Source organism: Bombus flavifrons, chromosome 17 (assembly GCF_040668555.2).
Source record: "Bombus flavifrons isolate JBK064 chromosome 17, iyBomFlav1_principal, whole genome shotgun sequence".
Classification (NCBI taxonomy): Eukaryota; Metazoa; Arthropoda; class Insecta; order Hymenoptera; family Apidae; genus Bombus; species Bombus flavifrons.
Window position 1 is genome coordinate 6,627,829 of NC_138458.1, and position 7,821 is coordinate 6,635,649.

Genomic DNA, 7,821 nt, shown 5'->3' on the forward strand with positions numbered 1-7,821 from the left:
AAGCTATGTTCCATTTGAAACACTTTATCGAACGATGTATACTCCAAGCGATATCTGCGCGGATCGATTAAAACGAGACACCCTGTATATATACGTAAACGTATCTATTAAATTACTTAACACATTGTGATATTGCACAACATTTTGGTACAGCTGTAATAAACGACTAATCAAATATTCAATATGCATCTTATTGCACGCGATAGAATTCTAACGCAATCTGTATCTATATTTCTAGCTGACAAGAGGAAATCATTTCTGCAATCGAGGTCAATGAGTTTAACACTTATAAACTTAGACCTCTATACCTACTGTTAGAAAATGTCATTTACTTTTCCCCGATCACAGAAGAAGCATTATTACAGATTCCATATGGAGAGCAGCCAAAAAGAGGGATCCATAAATATCCAGAGAATCTGTCAGTTAATCTTAAACTATATTTGAATAAGCGAAATATCACATCGAAAGTCTGATTGTTCGTTCTATTATCCTGGAAATTCCATTACCCGAGTATTTTTGTCGGATTAGGGAAGCTCTTGCCGTAGCGATTCTTATTACCGTATTACTCGACTAAAACTATTTAATACGTGTATTTGTTTATCTATAAGGAATACGTCTTCTCTGCAAAGAAGTCGCGGGCGAGCGATTGACGCGTGTTTGGCACGTTACGGATTTAAATTTTCAGAGATAATAAAAGATCGTCGAGACGGGATCCATGGTAAACGAAAGGCTAGGAACCACCGTTCTGTCGTATTGGAATTTGACTATTTCTAAAAATCGTATCTTGGAATATCGTCGATACAATTCCAGTGTTCTCCAATAGCGAGAAACGCGTCGAATAAATTATTCGTTTAACGGATCGAAACTTTCTTTAAACTTTTCTTGCGCCGCCTTTTGGAAGATTTGGCGCATTACTAATAAACGTCACGTACTGTGTGTAACTGTATAAATTACAGGTTGGACAATGCGGAACAGAAGGGGCCATGCCGTTAACGAACGATTACGTAAGCGACGCTTTCGTCAGAATTTTCCACCTTTGATCGAGTGCGTGTGACAGCTTATAAATTTTCTATCATTTTTTTAGGAGAACGGAACAAGCACACAAGAAATACTATTATTACTAAATTATTGCAAATACCAATTTCATTATGAGGTGCTACGTCATGTAAATTCTGGTCTCAAGTTCGTTTTTCCATTGTCCAGACTTTTAGCATAATTTAATATTACATTAATGTGTATCGTCCGAAGAATACTCCACGGTTATTTTTCTGAGACGTAGCACTTCTTGGAACGCACATTTTGAATCACTTCGCTTAACAAATCCTTTGTCAGTTTCTAATCATAACAGTCGACCGAGGTTTCTCGTTAAATTCTTGCACGATATTAGAATAGTAAATGCCTTGCGAGTCTCGTGCATAGACCATTTCAGATTACGAATACTATTACAGAATTAAAGATTACGAATATTAAAAAATCGTTATTGATAAGCGTAGTTTGTCGCTTTAACGAGAAAGAATCAAAGATATAGCAACGATAGAGGCAGCAGACTACCTGACCTTAAATATATCACTATCGCTGAGAAGAATTATTGCACAGGAAAGATTAGCTGGCAAACAACGACGATAGCACATGGACTGAAATATAAAATAGAAGAGAACCTGCCGTGTCAACAATGCAACACCGGGGAAATAGAAAATAGAAAACACATATATCAAGCGACTGCACGATGTACGCAGAAGGCCACTGAGACTATATACAGACACGCATCGAGGAATAAAGAATGGCCAGAGATAGCAAGAACAGCAACCGAAAGACAAATATGACAAGTGCAAGACCTTGTGAAGCGAGACGCCAAGTTGAGGGCTTCCTGCATGAACAACAGACAGACCAGAGAAGAACTAACAGGAACGAAATAAATTTAGATCGCCTAGCTACTAGATCAGCGGTAAATCAGCAGAATTAACAGCGATCCGGCAACAGGCGTTCAAGATTGCTTGCAACGTACCAAACAAAATCTGAAGCAAACTGAATTACCAAATGGAAAATTAAAATCAACCAGACAAACTCAAACCGTATGAGTTTCTCCTTAAAAGCAGGGGCGTGTAACAGCGAAGAGGAAGCAAATAGATCTACGATGCAAAAATATGTACAGCTTGTTTAGCAGAAAATCAACATTATCGCACGATGACAGATACACCGTGGTATGTATCGAGCAAAACGTTCCACGATGATCCTGACGTCCTCGTTCGTCACAGAGACGATACACGAAAGAGGCAACGGCTGACACATCTGACTAGATCCTCGCAGCAATCCTCTCGTTCAACTTGCACTCACGGAAGATTGTCCTGGAGGAACACGATCCTGGAAGATTGAGAAGACAATGACCAGCTGATCTCGAACGAGCTATAGAAGGAGGAGGCTGGATAGCGGAGGACTTGTAACGACGTATAATAGATCCGAGGCACTAAACCACTAAATCAGCCTACAAAATCCTCACTTCGACCCTGATTGATGCAAAGGGAAGAAAAGAAACCGATGGCAAGGATGTTATCACATCCATCAACAACGTGTACCAGTTCTGATGGCATCGTGCTTGATGTATTGGAAATAAATCGCTGTGTAATTGAATTTTCCTCGAACGTGTCCTTTTACAATCTCCGTACGATACGATACAGTATTTTGTTTCAATGGCACGGCACAATGGCCTTCTCAGGATATTAATCAAATCATTAAAATATTAAGTGAAAATTCGAGAGCTTCAACGGAGACAGGGGAATTTCTTTCGAGACACGTGTCAACAGTTCGATTCGTCTGGGCTTTCGTTTCGTCGAATTTCGCATGTGGCCAGCATGCAAGAACTCGAATGGCATCAACTGTATTAGGTTCAATAACTTGCACGTGGCATTTATGTTCACCATGATGCAGTCAGCTTTAATTAAAATAACTAACGTGCTGCGCGTAACATTATAGCGTAGAGAAGGCCGGTCGCTTCGCGAACGTCGCGCCGCGTGAATCGACAATGAATTATTGTCACTTTTCTTTGGCCAGCAATCACTGATCCATTGACACATAAAGAGCATCGCAGTATCGCTGATTTTCATCAGTCCCGGCAGAGAATTTTGTATGCGTCGTTCGTCTTGCTTCAAATAATTCGGCGCAAGTTAATGCACCCGGAATTAACCACCACCTGTCGTACGAATTATTATTTGCGGACGATCCTGCTCGTGCTTGTCGTCGCATTCCTTCCCAATTTGTATGGACGATTAAGAGAAGAGCAACGTGCTTCGCTTTCTGTCAATAATACAAGAAATATCTGGTCTATGCTTGCGTTATAACGCGAACTGTATATTTTCAATAGCTTTTAAATAAAAGCTATTGTAAGTCCTTCGTTCTTAAATCGTTTCAACGAATATTGTATTGCATCGTTTAAATATCGAGTTGGAATATGCAAATGAACAATGTTGCACATTCTCACGCGGAGAATTATTATATATCTCGAGTGAAACGGTAAATATTAAGAGAAATCATTGTTACGATCAGTCAATTATTTAATTATTATTCATTCCAGTTATAGTCGGGTTTTCATCACGCGAGACACAATTAGAATACGTACGCAGAGTTTTATCCTTTAATATAGCAATCGACCTGCTACACTAGTAGCAATTACTTGCTAATTAGTTATTTTAAGACAATTGAAACATAACCCAGTTTATCGTTTAAACAAGATTAGTGACACGTATGTGTATCGTTCATGACACTCTGAATCCTCCAATTAAAAAAGAAATTGGACTGTTGAACGCTCGCAATTGTTTTAATGCAAAGGAGGTTGAAATTAATTTTTCATAATTGAATTAGCGAAATAGGCAGTAACAGATTCGAATAATTATCGTATTTGCATATAAAATAATCCATTGAAACAATCTAATTACTTTAATTTTCCTTTTATCAACAAGCAAACATTTTCGCTGCACCGGACACGTATCTTGCTATTGCTGTTACATAAAACATTATTGTTATATTTCTTACATACTGAAAAAGTATTTTATTGTTTTCTTCCTTTGTGTATAATTTACAACGTGTTATCATAAAATTCCGGGAATATTAACATGCCACGTATATGTCTGTATGCATACAATTTTCCGCAAGTTTATAAACATTTTAATATTTAGATATTTGTGACATTGCGCCGAGTACCTTATCAAAGTTTACAGCCGAATTAAATATTTACCATAGCTTGCATTGCATTCTTGCCACTGTTGTTTTGCGAACTTGTTTATTTTGTATCGACCGTATAAAATATTTGTTTCTTCGTAGTCGCATTATGAATCGTTTATTTCAAATATACTATTAAATAAACATATCAGAATAGAGGAAAGCGTTACGTGCATTTTATTCAATTTTGTACTTTTAAATCTCCCATAAATTATAAATACATAAAACTCTACAGTCTGATCATACGAAATATGTACGATATATTTAGTTTAGCACATTACAGATCGCTGATCCAGCGTTGATATTATACGAACGTGCATACGTACAAATCTGATCGTAAATACATCGACAGTCGTAAGTACTTTGGCGCACAAGTGTTAGTAAAGTATGTGAATTAATGAGAAATTAACGATCAAAGGCAATGCTATCTTCTCGAAATTAGCATGATACGAAACTTAAATTGTCTATTTAAGAGCTTGTTAGTCTTACGTTAAAATTAAGTACAAGACAAGTATTAAGTGGTGTAATAAACGTAATTCCTAGAATTGAGAGAAAAATATCAGGTTGGAAGAACCTTCTGTATGTTATCTGTAGCGTGACGACCAAATGAATCGAGGTAAATAAATTCCTCAAGTATCGAAATTTCTTCACAATGCATGACGCTTACAAATGTTAATCTTTTCGTGTCCTGATAACAATCGTCACATCCGTATTCAGTTAGTTTTAATCCTAATGTGATCCTCCGATTGTCACATTTCTATCTCACTCTTCATTCAGCAAATAAATCACTCTTCGTGTTTTTTCAAGTATAAAATAATCCTGCATCGTTCTGTCCGTAATCTTCTAACTAAATTACATCCTGTCAGACATAAACACGTGTCTACGTACATTCGAGCGACGCTATACAAGATGTACAGTATTATCCAGACACTTGTACGGCCAAAAGTAGCAGTTAAAATGCAGCTGGATGCGTGTGTTTTTATTTGTATTCAACGTATGAATGAATTCAAGTTTAAGGACACTGGAATGATTTTCTTCAACCGCCAGTTGCTTCCTTTTCTTTCTCAATGAAACGTTCGTTCCGCTCTTAATGTTCACGCGTATAATGCGATCAATATTTTATACGAGCGATATGCTCGCGTATAAATTCGAATTTTAAGTGCAAATTTTGTTACACGTGTTTCACCATACACGCAGAATGAACAGTCATATGGTAGAAATAAATATCTCGACGGTTCTTCTCCTTTTCAAACGAGATTAGGATGTAAGAAAATTTTGTAATAAATCGGAAAATCTTATTGAAAATTGCTGGTAATAACCTGGCGGTATGTAAATATCGTTACCACATCACACAGTATATATGTACAGGAGGAGTTGATTAAAAAAAGAAAGTAATTGTAATCTTTAAATTTAGGCTGGCGAAAATGAAGAATGAAAGACGCAATTCATGGAGAGCACGCGTAGAATGTGTCGTAACGATTACTAAAGAATGCAACACACAGAGGACCCCGACCCACTCTCTATTGCGATTCACACGTGTATATTAAGTATAACGAAGACTTCACAAATGTATCATTTACGATCGGCTTCGTTAAAGAAATAATAAGTGGCAAACTGCGCGAACGATCGGGGAAAGTATCATTAAAAAGAAAAAAAAATCAGTCGTTTAAAAAGTGGACAATTTTGTACGAATAACCCGTAATTCGTATCTGTTTTACAAAATTGGCAAATATACAGCGTTAAATAAGAAATGAAAGAGCAAAAGATCGTTCGGTTAAATACGCGAAGCATTGAAATTCACTACCTGTTGAAATATTCCTGTCTGCACGAATATATACAGGGTGTTCCACGTAACTAGAGTAACCTGTAGCTCCGAAACGACGGAAGATAGGAGATGATTTCGTTGAGCAAAATTAAATAGTTTTGGACAATACAGCGGAACCTTCTACACGAACATCAACATTATTCCAACGTCGTATCGAATATAAACATTTTCTACATATTAAAATACTGTATGAAAATATACAAGGTGTCTACACACTTGGCCTCCACAAGATTTCTGTTAACCACAGTAATGAACGAGGACGTAATTCATAAGAAATTATATCCAAGAGACGGCGATAATATGCTGGCAAATGCCACGTTGAACGCGAAAAACGAAGAACGCCGGACAGGGGATAGGATAAATTTTTGCCGTATGAAATAACAGAAGAAAATCAAGAACTAGACTGCAGTGGAAACGACGAATAAGCCAAGTCGTAGCAATGCTACGTAGAATACCAGGATGCGACGATACGCGATACTGTGGCTTTTACCATGACCATGATGATGGATGCGACTCTAATAAAATAAAGAGTAACAATTAAATTCGATTTTAATGAACGTATGTGGAGGAAGGTGAGCAGGTATATGGCGTGTAGTTGCGTATGAAAAAGTATTTACGTAAAACGTAAAAAACGTATGAAAAGAAGAGTGAGCAGAAAGCAAATAAACAATTATCACGCAAGGTCTAAAATGCCGAATGAGACCGTGTAGGTCGCGATATAACGACACAGAGTGGTTAATTTTTAAATAACGATTAGATTACAAAAACAGCAAATTGTCGAAATAAAATACGAAAAATAAAATGATAATTATTTAATGGAATAAGGAAATTCATAATATTGGTGAAGAAGAAAATCTAGATCTGAATATGTATCGTGGTGGAAATCGAAATGAAAAACATCGTGGTTAAAATTCGAGAAGAACCTCTTCACGGTATATCGAAATACCATACGTTGGCTGTTCGTGACTTTCGTGTCTATTCGTTTTTGATAAAGAAAGTTTTACGTTTACTTTTAATATAATGTTCTTTGAAGTATGAAATGTAATGATGTAACGACGTAACGATACAACGATAAATAATTGAAAACGATAGTTAAATTGGAAAATTTCACGTTCAACTTCATAACAGTACGGAACAAAGTACGTAATAAAACGTGCGGCTATGTAACTGATAAATTGAAATTTATAAACCAGATAATATTGACAATTCCCATTGCTTATGTGTAACTTCGGTGTAAATTTCTTTCATTAAGTATCGTTTTAACCAACATGATAAGCACTTAAAAAGAGGAAAGACACGACGGTACAATAATATTTTTAGAATTGGACGTATTTCCATTGTTTAGTTATGTAAAATAACATCAAATTTAGGACGCCTCTCGTCTAAACTTAATTTTTGTTGTTTCCACGAATCGTTAAAACATCAGTTTGCTAAAGTATCAGGAGCCATCTGGTAACGCTATGTTGGTGCTCGCAGTTTCGAGCGCGATATAATAATTATACTAAAAGCTTTGCTAATTTCGAGTAAACAAAGCTAAACGTTGTTTGTTCAAAGACAAAAGCAAAAGATGGCTAGAAAATCGCTTTGAAATGTCACATAGTTAAACACAGACGCGTTGTATTCAAAGGAGGAACGACATAAAAAGGAAGAAGATACCACGACATAAAAAGGAAGAAGATACCTATTCTATAAATTATACGATTATATCCATCAAATTGATATAGGATTAGCAAGCTCCTTCGAAGACGGTTCAGAGTGGGAGAGGAAGAACGCAGCATTCACCC